Source organism: Lissotriton vulgaris, chromosome 6 (genome assembly GCF_964263255.1).
Source record: "Lissotriton vulgaris chromosome 6, aLisVul1.2, whole genome shotgun sequence".
NCBI lineage: Eukaryota > Metazoa > Chordata > Amphibia > Caudata > Salamandridae > Lissotriton > Lissotriton vulgaris.
The window spans coordinates 1,689,018,681-1,689,034,554 of record NC_141694.1 but is presented as its reverse complement, the minus strand read 5'-3'; the positions used below and the strand labels follow the sequence as shown (position 1 = coordinate 1,689,034,554).

Here is a 15,874-nt window from a genome sequence, read left to right as displayed (position 1 = left end):
AAAAGAAATAGCTTGCCAAATAGGTAAATTGCAGATACTTGGATGAAGAAAATATTCTAGTAACAGTAGTATCCGCGTGCTGAGACCAAATATGCAAAATCTAGTTAGACAGTCACATATTTCTAGCTTGATACTCTCAGACACATTAAGCATTTCTGAGAGGAGAATGAGATGGCCGTAATTTTCAATCCTGGCCCCTGCTTCTGGAAACCTTTGCTTTTGATTCTTTCCTCAGCTTCTGACCTGTTTCACTTCTATAAATCTCAGAAAATTCTATTGATATGTACGCCTTTCATAGAGAGTCGATAGCGTGAATAACTGTGTTTAAAATCTGGATCTGCGATATCGCAATAGTGTAATATTTGTTTCCCACTGTTCACATGCCATAAAGGAAAGTGTTTGCTTCTCCTGTGATCTTCTACCTCATAAAGGTTTCTATAGACAGGGCATTGAGGTGGAATGGTAGCTGCAGTGCTTAATTTGAGCCAGTGATTTCCGATGCTCGGCACCAACACTTGATTGTCAACACCGTCATTTATGATACTCTGCCTCATGGTGGCACTGTTTCTCTACTTTAGAGACCAGCAGAAGCACAGTTGTTTGTTAATTCTATATACCTAACAAAGTGACTAACACCTGCCTCCCAAGTCATTCTTATAGCTTTGGGGGCCTGGAATAGTCTGAATTGTCACACTTTTAGGAATGTGATGGATAGTGGTCGTGTTGGTACTGTCATTGGCAGTACTGGCAGGGGCAGTGGGTGCTGCAAGTTGCAGTGGACTCCTGACAAGGGCTTTGCACTTATTTTTTCACAAATTAAGCAATGGTAGTTGGTGGTATTAACAGCCCTCTTCCACCTCTCCCTGGTATCCATGAGAAAGCAAGCAGCATGCTGGCTGCACCGTCTGCAAACATTCCCTGTAAGCAAGGATCTCTGCAAAGTGCACTGACAAGGAAAATGTGCTAGTGTGACTGCTATCAGGACATTGCAAGATCTCTGCTTATGTGTGAGTGGAGAGCACAGCTTTGGATAGGAAGGGGGATACAAGACAAAGAGGGTGATGAAAGTGGATAGCCGGGTGCCCGTTATTTTTTTAATACGTTGGTGGAGTAAGGTAGAAGGTGGTGGCAGGACATTAGGAGGCCGATTACGATGCGGCCATAAAGACTTATGACCGCATCGTAATGGGCTGCTCGGTATCCTTTCTGACCGCCTCATTATGATGGAGGCGGTCGGAAAGGAAACTGAGCAGTCATTCCGGCTGTCTTCCGGAGAGCCTGTCCGCCAGTCGGAAGCCAGGTAGAAATCTCAGGGCGGGCCTTTCCGCCCTTGAGATTATGATGACGGTTTCCATGCTGGCCTGTCTGACATGGAGAACATGCCGGAAAGCGTGTTTGGGGGACCCAAGCAGGGCCCTTTTGGGTGCACGGCCTCTGGTTGGAGGTCGAGGGGGCTCCCCGTTGATCCCTGCACCTCATGACAGGCACCTTGTGGTGCCCACCACGGGTTGCAGGGAGGAACCTCACCTCCCATTTCACTATGGGAGCATGCATTGCGGCCGGTTTATGGCTGGATTGCATGCTTCCTTAGTGAAATATTGGAATGCGACCAAACAGTGTTCGGGACCGCCGACCGGATGTCCATCGGTCCCATGGTCGAGTCAGTGTCTGGTAGAAGTGATTCTGCCCAACATCGCAATGACCCTCCAGGTCAGTTTTCAGTTTGGACAGGAAAGGAGTATACATCTAGCAGGTGGTGGGGGTGTTTGGCAGTAGGCAAGGTATTTGTTAAATATTTGTGAGGAGAGCATAGGCCATGTTCTGGCTCTGCCATTACTGCTCTTTCCAAACATGGCTACTGAAAGCAGGGGAAGATGATGTGGTGGAAATATAAATAGCATATTGAGTGCAGATGGGTGAAAAGTGAATATCAGGGGTGGTTCCACCCAGTGGTTCTAAGTCACATTATAAACAAGTAGACCTTCGCCATCTTTTCAGTCACCCACAACCCTTACGTAAAAACATCCCTGTTGTTTATTGTTACCCATCTAGAATTCTGAACAACTTAAATGTGAAAAATGGCAATATTCGTAAACAACATGTACAGATGGAGCGCAGCGTTAGTTCGGCACACCACAGAATATTCAATGAACAGTATCAGAGAAGTCAAAAAATATCAATAAGCCATTATGTGTTCTTTTCTTTCTTTATTTTCAGTCTTCATAAAGTAGCCAAAGTAGCCTGGCTACTTTGGCTACTTTATGAAGACTGAAAATAAAGAAAGAAAAGAACACATAATGGCTTATTGATATTTTTTGACTTCTCTGATACTGTTCATTGAATATTCTGTGGTGTGCCGAACTATCTCTGTGAATTGTATATAGTGCCTTGGCACTAATTTTGGAGGCCTAGGGGTATATGGCCTCAGGTTCTTGGCACCCCTAGTTATAACGTGACCAAGACTCATTAGACTGAGTGCAGTTAAGTGTTCCACCCTATACCCTGTTCTAGTGCTATAAGATGGAGCGCAGCGTGTCCTCTTTGCACATTTAGTAATAGGGAGTTGGACTTTTGGGGGGTTATTCCCAAAGGCATATACGATTAAGTAAAAGAGCACTGCTTTGGTTTCCTTTCCATGCTCAAAAATGCTTTTATGAATCAGCCCCCATATCTTCACAGGTCATAACCATCTCCTGCTCAGTGGACATTTTGATCTCTCAAGAGAATCATAATGGAGCAAGACAGAAACAGAAATTTAAATGACAACTCCAACAGCAGCTTAAGCATGGATAAATAAAGTACTGTGCATTATCACAGACATAAACACACACTGGCCACTTTCAACAAGGGCGGTACAATTCTTGAAAGCATCCCTGTGTCAGGAGTGCAGCTCCATAACATAACATCAAGCAGGCCCAGCATAAACAGCCACTGGGGGATCAGTGTATGGAAGTAGCTATAGTTCCCTTTTGGATGTATATTTTTATGTTCTGGCGTAAGTCAAGACCTTCTGATTTCACTAGAATTATGTCTAAATTACTTACTAAAGGGGCTTTCAGACAGCTCTCTTCATCCATTGGTCTGTGGTGTCTTTCACATTTTGCTGCCACCCACTACATCACTTTAAATGACTGCATTTTGCTCTTTCACAAGAAGTAAATCTGCCGCAAGTCAGTTCCCTTCAGTGCCAGTGGTTTTGTTTTTACTTCAAAATTACATTAGTTTTGCCTTTATGTTTAGAGCCTGATGTGATAGCAGGATGTGTTTGATGTGAGCATAAGGCACATTCCAACTTTCACATTGTATGTCTCCTGACAGTGCTGTTGTAAATTCCCTTTGGAGTGCATTTTGTTTATCTGACTGGCTCTTTTCACAGCATAACAGAATGTGTCCATTTGAAACTGTTAATTTCTTTCCTTTTTCTTTCTTTTCTTTTTTCTTTCCTTTTTCTTTTTTCGTTGTTTCTTGCCCTTTTCCTTTCCTTCTTTCTTACCTACATGCTTTCATTCTGTCTTGTTACACCTTTTCCGTCTTTCTTTCTTTCTTGTGTTTTGCATTTCCTTTTTTTCTTACCTTCTTGCCTTTCTTGCCTTCTTTCTTGCCATTTTTCTTCCTTTCTTGCCTTCTATCTTTCTATCATTATTTCCATCCTTTCTTTCTAACCTTTTTTTCCTCCCTACTTTATTTCCGTATTTTTATCCTTCCCTTCTTCTTTCTTTTTTCCTGTTAGCTTTCTTTCCTTCTTTTGTGCTTACTTTCTTTCTTTCATTCCTTCCTTCATCCTTTCTTTCCTGCATACTTTCTTGTCTTTTTTGTTCTTTTTTGCCTTCTTTCTTTTTTTCCTTCTTTCCTGTCTTTTTTTCCTTCATGCCTATTTTTCATAGAGGCAAGAGTTTAGCAGCCAATGCCGGACTGATTGGCTTTTTTAGGTCTGTGTTAGTCAATACCTTTTGTTTTTACTAAAATGATGTGTATAACATAATTACATATAGGGGTTTTCAGTCAGACTTCATCCTGTGGTCTGTGGTTGTCATTCACATTTTTCTTCCACTCACTCCAGCATGCATTAAGGGGCAGTGATTCAGTGGTCTTCAGCCATTACCTGACTTCACTATGAGTTATGGCATGTTGCCCTTTTTCAAGGTACACATCAATACACAAGATAGTTTCCTTCAGTGCCAGAGAGTACAGTGGTATTGTGTGCTTTTTAGATATCAAAAACATTTTGCCTTCACACCGTGTTTTTTTGTACATTGATGAGGGCCCAGCAACTACCCAAACGAGATTTTTGCAAAAACCATGACAAAACTAAAATTGCCTAAAAGCGGGTGGCCAATGCCAGACCCATTAGCTTTGCCAATGCTTGTTTTCTTCTGGAAATGGAAAAAGTCTTGGCCATTAAATGCCATTTGCCCCTTCAGCTAATATACTAATAGCATTATTGTCTGCCAGTTGCCTGCAGTATTAGTAATAGTCATCCTAAATACAAATAATTCTAACATGCTTTATATAGTGCTTTCTACCACATGTTTAGGTTTCGTCTGTACAGCACTTGTGCTGTGCTCTGTGAAATCTCTTATATTTACTATATCTTAAAAGGGGGTTCTTATCAATTCCCATGAACAAATTATTGTATTCATTCTCTTTTGTGTGGAACTCTTTTTTGTTAACTTCCCCTGGCTACATGCATTTACAATAATTCTACCAAATCTGTTCACACTGTTTAAGATACTTCTACTAAATCTGTTCACACTGTTTAAGGGCCATTCACTGTCAAGATAAGGTTACTTTCCACGGAAAAGGCAGACAGCTTCTAACAGTATGCTGGAATGCTTGCTTTTTATTTCTTAGTTGTGTAAAGCAGATGCTTTAGCCTTAGAACGTTTGTGGCATTTCCTATTTGTGTATAAACACGTGAGAGAGACCCCTTTAACCAAACCAGGGGATTAGGGTACTTTTAAACATTAAAAAAGAGATGATCCCTTGATGGATAAGACCAAGTAAGATTCGCTACGTGCTCTCCTCACACAAATTACAGCCCATGTATTAGAATTTACATCTACTACCAAAAATATAAATTCCAAAATTCAATAGATTATGTAGTTTATTTTTATTTTTGTTTAAAAACACCCTCCTACACAGTATAACAGTAATAAAAATACATTGTCATTAAAACCAAAATCAACAATTATACGTATTACAATCAATAGTATTTAATCAAAAAACCTTATTTCATTGAGAAGAGACAAAAAAGAGGGGTTTAGAGCCACTATAGTACTACACTTGGGGAACCACAAGCTAAATACTAATGGGTACTATACCACGGAGAGAGAAAAATAGACAGACACTATTTTTGTCATAGACATTACACATCCGGGTTCACAATTTTTAGCTGTTCCTAGATATGCTCAATATTTCATATCTACAGGATAGGCTGTATCCCTTGATTGTGTCTAGCAATGCGTTGACGCATTTCGATGGTTTATTTGTAATAGTCCATCTTTGTCAAGACAGTTTTATGTTTGTCTCTCTTTGTAAAGGCACTGGTTGGTTGCAACTTATTATTTCCTGTGAACAAAACACAATACAATAGTTGTTTTAAAAAAATGAAATTGTTTCATGTTATTCCATTCTATACATTTCATTAGGAAACTGATTGTATACACATATTGTTCAAATACCTTCTTCTACATACATTTTCACATTTTGCTTTTATCCATTTATATTGCTGTCACATGGTTGTATCCATAAATTATTAGTACTAATTATCTTAGGCGCATGTTCTTTTCTGCCTAACACAACATATATGAGGAATATTATCATTTGCCATTCTCTGTACCATATTATGATCACTTTTCAAGTACAATTATTCTAATAAATGGTCTGTGTCCTCTATCACTCAAACCATTATCAGGATCCCTCCCACAAATTACCTTTGTGTTAAACTACTTATTCAATGGGATCACAGTGATTGAAAAGAATGGTGGAGGGGTATATTCTGGTCTACCTGTACTATAGGTTTAAATTATGCCATTTGTACTATACGTATGTTTTGCAGGTACTTATGGATCAGCACTTCTTTGTTACCTTATTTCATATTAACCATTCCTTTCTGTATCCACAGTGTGTTGGGTTTTTGTGATCATACCCTACCGATCTCCTAGAGGAAAATTTGATTTAATTATTATTTATTTCTTCCTTATTAAGATGTGCTAACGCTATTCTAAGCCCATTGGAAACATTATTACCTTGACTTAAGCACCCCTTCACACGTTCACTTCTTAATATCCAGTTTTGTCAGTCTATTTGGTTCCTTAAAATCTTTCAAATCTTTTAAAATCCGGCTTACATCTACAAGAAAACGGACATCGGTTTTGTCTTTATTACTTAGAACCACACTCAATATCTTATGTTTATTATTTCTCCACTCTGTACCTGTTTCAAAAGTTTCATTTGGGTGACATCTTTTTCTATTTGCCTTAGTCAAAAACGGGGCTAATTCGACCGCCGGTACTTTCACTGTCCCTTCAAGGTTCTGCCTGTTCAAGGGAAAGCGACACTATTTTTAGTTGTCGAGTATATATCCAAAGTTATCCTTGTTTATAGGGGGGAGTCACGTCTCACCTGTAAAAGGGGGCCTGATGCCGTCGGGCGCTGCCTGCTCCTTTTAATAGTAACACCCTTTTGTTTGGATTCTTTTAGGGTTCCATCTAAGGGAAACGAGTACAAGAAAGGCTCTTGTTAGGGTGGGTTTTTTTAGGCACTAGACTTCCCAGATTAAGTTTTTCACCCATCTACATGTCTAACCTCCTTATTGTGTATAATGTCCTCTCCTCTTGAACAACGCCCGTGCTGTCTCCTACGTAAAACTGCTACAATTATCTGAGTTGGAAACTCCTCATTTAACTGTGATTGCCTGTGATCTCATTGGCCTTTCCTGAACTTCAGGTGAATTAATTTATAATCCAGCTTTTTTGCATTTTACCCGGATCAAACTGCTTAGATTCACCCGGAAGTGTTACATACTTATACGCGAGTTGCAAGCCTCGCTTCTGTATAGGAACCGCGAGTTGCAAGCCTCGTTTTCAAGTTTCTCTTGGATCTTTCCACACACGTCACTTGTAACTCATATAGCGAGTTCCAAACCTCGTTTTCAATTTAGTTTAAAAACTTTGTTCTATTAGTTTGTTTACATCGTCAAACTATCCGAACTAAAGAATCGTAGTTTCTACACAAGCCTCGTTTAAAAACTTTTATTCTATTTGTTTTATTACATCGTCAAACTGCCCAAAATATATAGTGGTGGTTTCTACACTAATAATTTTAAACATTTTGTGGAATGGTGCTCTGGCTCTGCTATATTTTTTGTTACCATTCTTAATCTCATATGTATTTCACCAGATTATATAATGACCGCCAGATGCCACCCAAAACCAAAAGCAGACACAAGGCTATATCATTAATACTCAGATTGTCCTAATTTTACCTAAGGCTTGCCTGAGTCTATCTACAAACATTATTTCTAAGGTACAACTTACATCCGTATATGGTAGGTGGAATTAAAGATATGAAAACCAGCATCCAATATCTCTATCTTGCAGTGAGCTAATATTGGCTAATATTCTTGTTATCTTATCCTATGTCTAGTACATTGGCCTACTTGAATCCAATGACATAGATTTCCCTAAAGTGTTTTCTTATTTAATTAGCCACTAGTTTCATCCACTGTTCTCTGGTATTAAGTCCTTTGTCAATGGTATTGAAATAGCACATGAACCATTGCTCACGCATTTTTCGAATTGCCTCAAGGTTTCCTCCTCTTCTACTAATGCTCACCTTTTCCAAAATGAACCAAGTGAATTGATTGCAATCATGGTTCAATTTATGGAAATGTTCAGTTAGTGGTGCATTCTCTTTATTGTTTTTTACCGCTGATCTATGTTCAAGGAGTCTGATGCGGAGATCCCTACCCGTCTCCCCCACATAGCCTAAGCCACAGGGGCAGACAAGCAGGTAAATAACGCTCTTACTCCTGCAATTGTTGAGTGTTCTTGCCACCAGAGTTTTTCCGTTAAAGCTCAGACTTTTTTCTCTATGCAGTTAGGACAAATTGAACGTGAGCCACATTTGTAGTTTCCTAAGGCTCTTTGGTTGTTCATTGTAGTTTGATTCTTATACGTACTGACTAAAGCATTCCTAATTGTTTTGTTCCGCCTGAACGAAAAAATTGGTTTCGTTAACGGTAAGGATTGGCCGTTGTTCAAAATTTTCCAGTTTCGGTTCACAATATTTTTGATTTTATTACTTAAACCCGAATACTGGCTTACAAAAACAATTCTATCCTGGGCTCTATTCTTTTTCTCTTTGTTCACATCTAGGAGATAATCCCAGTCGTAAAACGTGCCCGTTTTACTGCTTGCTTTATTAGTTTATTTGGGTAATCTCTATCTCTTAATTTTTTGTCCATAATTTCTGCGTGGTAAGAAAAGTCACTTAATGTGGTACAGTTACGCCGTAACCTTAAAAATTCCCCAAAAGGGATCTTATCCTTTTGCGATCGGGGATAGTTACTTTGGTATTGTAAAAGTGTGTTCTTGTCAGTGGGCTTTGAAAACAGCTCAACTTCCAATGTCCCATCAGATCAGCATCTTTAATTTTAATATCTAAAAAATCCACACTTCTGTCACTATAGTTGGCAGTGAATTTTAGATTTTTATCTACCAGGTTTAACCATTCTAAAAAATTAGCTAATTCCTCACTGGCACCGTTCCAGACGAAAATGATATTGTCAATGAAACGGTGCCAGTGAGATACATTTTCAAAATAAGGTGCCATCTCATTGAAAATGTGTTTATGCTCGAAGTTGCCAACATAGAGGCACGCTAGACTGGGGGCACAAGTGGCCCCCATGCTGGTCCCCTTAATTTGTTTGTAGAGCTCATCCCTAAACAAAAAGAAATTATTTTTCAGAACCAACTCAATACACCCCAAGATGAACTCATTATGGCCACCATTTGAGTTCTCACCATCCAAAATAGATGACATCACTTTGATTGTGTCATTTTGCAGAATATTAGTGTACAGAGCTTCGATGTCCAAGGTGTCCAGTAACTGGGTCACCTTGTCGAAGCTCTGTCCTTTAAAAATCGAGATGGTGTGGGCAGTATCTTTTAAATACGATGTTTGTTTTTGTACGATTGGTCTGAGAAAAAAGTCAGCATATTTGCTAAGGGGCTCTAAAATTGAGCCCAAACTGCTCACTATGGGTCTCATAGGTGGATTGGCTATATCCTTATGGATTTTTGTTAATCCATAAATTGCTGGGATCATAGGATTGTTATTAAAAAGGAACCTGTATTCGTCCTCACATATCATGTTGTTTTCTCTACCCTGGTTGAGAAAACGGGCTACTTCCCTTTTTAAACTGTTGACATTAAAGGTGACACGTTTATAATGGTCAGTTACATTTAGGAGAATTCTCATCCTATTTTCATAGTCATTACTATTGAAGACTACTACCCCACCGCCTTTATCGGCGGGTTTTATAGTAATTAAATCACACTCTTGTAGCTTCTTGAGGGCTAGTCTATGGTTATTTGAATGGTTATTTGCTGGTCCCTTTTCTGATTCCAGGCTAGTCTTAATTTCTATTTCTACAATCCTTTCAAATAGTTCCACACTTTTGTCTACCTGATTTAAATTTGGAGTAAAAATAGATTTAGGTTTAAAGCCTGTAGTATTACAGGTGGGTTCATAGATTTTATCGGAAAAGAAATTTTTGAGTCTAATTTTTCTAAAAACAACTCCTCGTATCTTTTTCTAGTTCAAATTTGTTTGGGGGAGCCAACGGAGCAAAGCTGAACCCTAACCTTAGAATTTCCTGTTCTTCCACTGTTAAGATTCTATCTGAAAGATTATTAATGGGAAACTCCCCTACCTCCAATATCTTTGATTCCTTGTTTTCAAATAATTCTGTGCTGACTGATTTGGAGGTGGATGGTTCGTCATCGGCTCTTCTCGAGTATAATTTCGATAATTCCTCTGGCCCCGGTTCTGATGTCCGCCTAAAAACAGAGGCTCTTGTTGGAAATTAGGGGCTGACCGTCCTCCTTGTTCATTAGCTTGTTCATCCTCCTCACTTGAACCTGAGGACTCAGAGAATGTGATTCTCTTGTTTCCTCCTCTCGAGTTGATCTGTCTTTGATATTGGGGTTTTTCCCATCTCTGTTCTCTCTTTGTATTATAATATTCCTTGTGTAGAAATGGACACGCCGATTCTGCACTAAACTTTTCTATATCTTTCCTGAGCTTAGTTGATTTTTTGTTGGTAAGATACTCTCGGTATCCTTCAGTTTCTTGTACTAGCTCAGAACAGGGGGAACATCTGTGACTAGCAAAAGCAGTCAGGAAGAATTAATCAAGATCTTGAATCTTAGGAAAAAATTTATAAGAACAGAACTCCATGCAGAATTTTTAATGGGTTACTTGAGAGCTGGGGTCATACTACTAGGTCTACGTATTAGGAATGAACCAGGGCTATTTACTGAAAATAACAAATTCCTTGAGATTTGGACACACATAACCAATCGTTGTAGTAGAGTTTGGCTAATTCTAATAATAGAAACTGCACAAGAAGTGATGATTCTAGAACGACAACAAATAGAAGATTTAGAGACATCCTTGAAACAAAATACAGCAGTAGGGGATGCCAAAAAAAGTTAGAAGAGCTAGTACAAGAAACTGAAGGATACCAAAAGTATCTTACCAACAAAAAATCAACTAAGCTCAGGAAAGATAGAGAAAAGTTTAGTGCAGAATCGGTGTATCCATTTCTACACAAGGAATCCATACTAATATAATAAAGAGAGAGCCCAAACCATTGAGGCGGGTAATCTCAGTAACCACAGCACCAATCACAACACCCAATACAGCGTTGGAAAGGGCAGTTGCAGCAGAAGGACATAGGCTATGCAGACGCCCACCATATAAATTTAGAAGGTAAAAGAACCATGCCAGAAAAGTAGTCCCTTGTGGGCGTGTCTGCGTTGTGCTGTGGGCGTGTGCTGGGAGCGTGACAAACGCTGGGGGCGTGTGGTACGTTCCGTCCTTCATGCCATGTCTCATATCGTGTGCTGTGGGCGTGTGCTGGGGGCGTGGGCGCGTGCGGGCGCGGGATTACGGAAAAAAAAGAGAGCGTTGTGCCCAATATTTCATTGTTTTTTCATCCCAGGTTCTGTACATTACAGCTCTGGGTGTCCACCCTGCTCCCTTTAAATACACCTGCACCCCATAATCATAACCCACCCTTCCTTAAAATACCCCAACACCTTTAAACACCAACCCACCTTAACCCTATAAATATACCCTGTACCCCAAAACCCAAACCTAGCCCTAAACCCTAAAAATACCCCTGTACTCCAAAACCCAAACCTAGCCCTGAACCCTATAAATACCCCTGTACCTCAAACCCCAAACCTACCCCTGAACCCTAAAAATACCCCTGTACCCCAAAACCCAAACCTAGCCCTGAACCCTAAAAATACCCCTGTACCCCAAAACCCAAACCTAGCCCTGAACCCTAAAATACCCCTGTACATCAAAACCCAAACCTAGCCCTGAACCCTTAAAATACCCATGTACCCCAAAACCCAAACCTACACCTGAACCCTAAAAATACCCCTGTACCCCAAAACCCAAACCTAGCCCTGAACCATAAAAATAACCCTGTACCCCAAAACCCAAACCTACCCCTGAACCATAAAATACCCCTGTACCCCAAAACCCAAACCTAGCCCTGAACCATAAAAATAACCCTGTACCCCAAAACCCAAACCTACCCCTGAACCCTAAAAATACCCCTGTACCCCAAAACCCAAACCTAGCCCTGAACCATAAAAATAACCCTGTACCCCAAAACCCAAACCTACCCCTGAACCATAAAATACCCCTGTACCCCAAAACCCAAATCCAGCCCTGAACCCTAAAAATACCCCTGTACCCCAAAACCTATCCCTGAACCCTAAAAAACCCCTGTACCCCAAAACCCATACCTATCCCTAAACCCTAAAACTGCCCGTACCCCATAACCCAAAACTATATCTGAACCCTTAAAATACCCAAACACCCCAAAACATATTCCTCAGTACCCCAAAACATATACCCCTATACCCATACTTACCTTATCCAAACATAAAAAAAACATGCTTTTACCATTCATGCATTTACAACGAATTTCGTTGTAAATGTATGCGTGGTAAAAACATATCAAATATAATGCCATGCGTTACAATGGCATTGAGGAGTCATGGTACTTTCATAATGAAAGTATGCAGAGTGATGGTATGCGGAAAGAAAGTTGCGGAATAATGGGTGTTTACCCTCCCCCTGTAAGTAACATTGGTGGCACGGCGGCCCACATCTCCAGCAACATACTCATATTTTTTCACCACCCATTTGAAAAATGCACAGGTCTCTCTCATTGATGGCCAGCACCAACATACACTTTTAGACACACCTCCCGCCACAAGTTCTAGAATTGCGAACTTTAGAGCTGGGGAGCTACGTTCGAATCTCGGCATCAGCTAAACATCCTGTGATCCAGGCAAATCGCTTTGTCTCCCCGTGCCTACCACAAATGAATGTGTTCTTCTGTAATGTAAATTGTGCTCACGCCATGTTGTCGAGTTTGCGCTATATTATATTGCAAGGAAAAATAAAGAAGGGAAACTCAAGTTCACACACTACTGAACGCGCACTCTTAAGTGCATCAGCAGTGCACTGTGAATCGGAGCATTTCACAGGTCTGTCACAGATAAGAAATGCTATAAAAACGAAATCCTTCAAAACAATATACTACTGGCCGGCAGCAATTCATACCCGGACAACGCTGGGACTGGTTGTTAGTATTATAATACAAAGAGAGAACAGAGATGGGAAAAACCCCAATATCAAAGACAGATCTACTCGAGAGGAGGAAATAAGAGAATCACATTCTCTGAGTCCTCAGGTTCAAGTGAGGAGGATGAACAAGCTAATGAACAAGGAGGACGATCAGCCCCTAATTTCCAACAAGAGCCTCTTCTTTTAGTCGGACGTCAGAACCGGGGCCAGAGGAATTATCGAAATTATACTCAAGAAGAGCCGATGAGGAACCATCCCCCTTCAAATCAGTCAGCACAGAATTACTTGAAAACAAGGAATCAAAGATATTAGAGGTAGGGGAGTTTCCCATTATTAATCTTTCAGATAGAATCTTAACAGTGGACGAGCAGGAAATTCTAAGGTCAGGGTTCAGCTTTGCTCCGACGGCTCCCCCAAACAAATTTGAACTAGAAAAAAATACGAGGAGTTTTTTTAGAAAACTTAGACTCAATAAATTCTTTTTTTTTTTTTTTTTTTTTTTATTTTATTTATTAATTTTTTTTTCCCCATTTACACCCATGGTGGTGGGAGACAGATTAAAGCAAACAAAGATAAATCATACATAATTGTACATAAGAAGAAATTATACAATAATTATTAAAGAACATTATTATTTACGTCGCCAACCATTTTTCAAAAGGTGCCCAATTCTTGGAAGCAGTTAAACGTCTTTTCTTTCCTCTAAAAGCCTGTACAGAAGTCTCTAGTTTAAACCATGCCAGCATCCTGGTCTTCCAGTGACAAAAAGTAGGGGGTTCAGGATTTATCCAAAGTGACGTAACACAGAGTCTGATCATAGCCATAGCGATAAACAAAAATGCTTGGAGATGTCTCGTTTTTTCAAGAGCTGTAGAATATTCATAACCAGTAATTACCATTTCCGCTGAAATTTTAACAGAAGTTTGAGTTATCTGAGTAAGAAAAGTTTCAATTTGATTGATGAACAAAGATAGCTCCGGACATTTATAAAACATATGAACAGAATCTGCAGAATGAAATTTACATCTTGCGCAAAACGCCCCTTTACCCCCACTAACAACCCCCCATCTAACAAGCTTTGCAGGCGTATAATAAAGATTATACATAGCCATATAGCTTTGTGTACGCAGAGTACCTGAAACCAAAACAGACCTAGCTAAAACCAATGGGAATTTTAAATCAATAGAAGGTACTCCAAATTTCACCGCCCACTTGTTATTTTGGTCATCTAAATCATCAGGAAGTTGCGATAGGAGAGTCTGATATAGACTACCAATTTTTTCTTTCTTTCTTATAGATTCAACAATTGTAACTTTTTCAAACATTGTTAAGTTTTGAGGAAATATTTTATCAAGAAAACTTCTCAGTTGCAGATATTTGAAAAAATGATTGGACTGCATATGAAATTTCTCTTTCAAAAAAGCAAAAGAAGCCAATTGCCCATGATCAGCTAGATCGCCTATTTCCTTCACACCAAGAGAAATCCAAGTAGTTACCACCCCCTCTTGAAATATCACTGGCAGTAATCCACAAGCATTTAATGGGGTATAATAATTAATCTTGGGAATATGAAAATGACGACGGACTTTTTGCCATACCGAAAATAGAGCCCACAGTACTTTAAATTTGGTTTTTTTAAAATAGCTCGGTTCAAGAATACGAGTTAATACGCCTTTTGTAGTATCTCCCAATGATATTGAATATATTGATGGAGATATATGTACCGGAAGCTCAGGAATATGCCCTAATAGAGGAAAAGCAAAATGTTGGATCATAGCTGCCCAATAATAATATAATAAGTTCGGAACGGTCCAGCCCCCACGATCCTGCGGGAGACATGTCCACTTGGCCGCCCTCCTTGGTTTGCGATATGACCATAGAAATCGTTGACATATTCTTTCTGCTTTTATCAAAATTAGACTAGGGATTAACAATGGAAGGGATCTAAAAAGATATAAAAATTTAGGGAGAACAATCATTTTAAGGATATTGCATCGGCCAAACAACGAAAGATGTAAATGATCCAGCCGTTCTAGTTTATTATGAAGGGAATCAATAATGGGAGAATAATTCAAATCTGGAATCTGTTCCACGTCAGAAGAGATTTGGATACCGAGATATGTTGCCTCTGTAATTGTAGAAAGATGAGAATTTGGCATAGCGGAAGATTGTAAGATTTGGGTTTTTTCAATATTTAACTTATAGCCCGAAATTAAGCCAAATTGAGCTGCTAGAGACTCCAATGCTGGAAATGATCGGGCGACATTGTCAGTTAATATTACAATATCATCGGCGTATGCCAGTGCCTTATATTCGATTCCATGAACAGTGATAGGAGTGATAGCCTGTGAGTTTTCTATCATACATAAAAAAGGGTCAATAAATAAGGCAAAAAGAAGAGGAGAACAGGGGCAGCCTTGCCTAGTGCCCCTGCTAATAGGAAAATAATGTGATTCAGTGCCTGAGATACGAATTTTAGCAGTTGGGGATATATACATAGCTTGCAGAGACTGGATAAACACTGGTGTGAAGCCCTTCCAGCGTAAAACACCCCATAGATACCCCCAGGAGACCCTGTCGAACGCCTTTTCGGCGTCCAACAGGATCACACCAAGGGGAGAGTTTGTAACCTTTGCCCAATCTAGAAGAGCTACAACACGCCTGATGTGGTCAGTCGTATCCCTACCGGGAATAAACCCGTGCTGGCGAATAGAAACCAGAGGGAGAATTATTTGGTTTAAACGGAAAGCAAGTATCCTTGAATAAATTTTGCTATCAGTATTGATTAGCGCAATCGGGCGATATGATGCAGGATTTAATTCGTCCTTTCCTTTTTTTTTGAAAAGAACAATAGTCGATTGGCGCCAGGAATCAGGAACCGACCCAGTCTGAGCAAGGCGAAAAACTACTAGCAATTGTTGCTTGAATGTATGTGAGAAATTTTTATAGAATTCTAAATGAATAAGATCGGGCC

General features: G+C 39.7%; 1 protein-coding gene across 3 annotated transcripts in view; it reads left to right on the top strand.

Moving 5' to 3' along the window:
* Positions 1–15,874, top strand: part of LOC147709322 (spermatogenesis-associated protein 7 homolog) — a 1,261,012-nt gene that overhangs the window by 835,230 nt on the left and 409,908 nt on the right. The window lies entirely within an intron of this gene.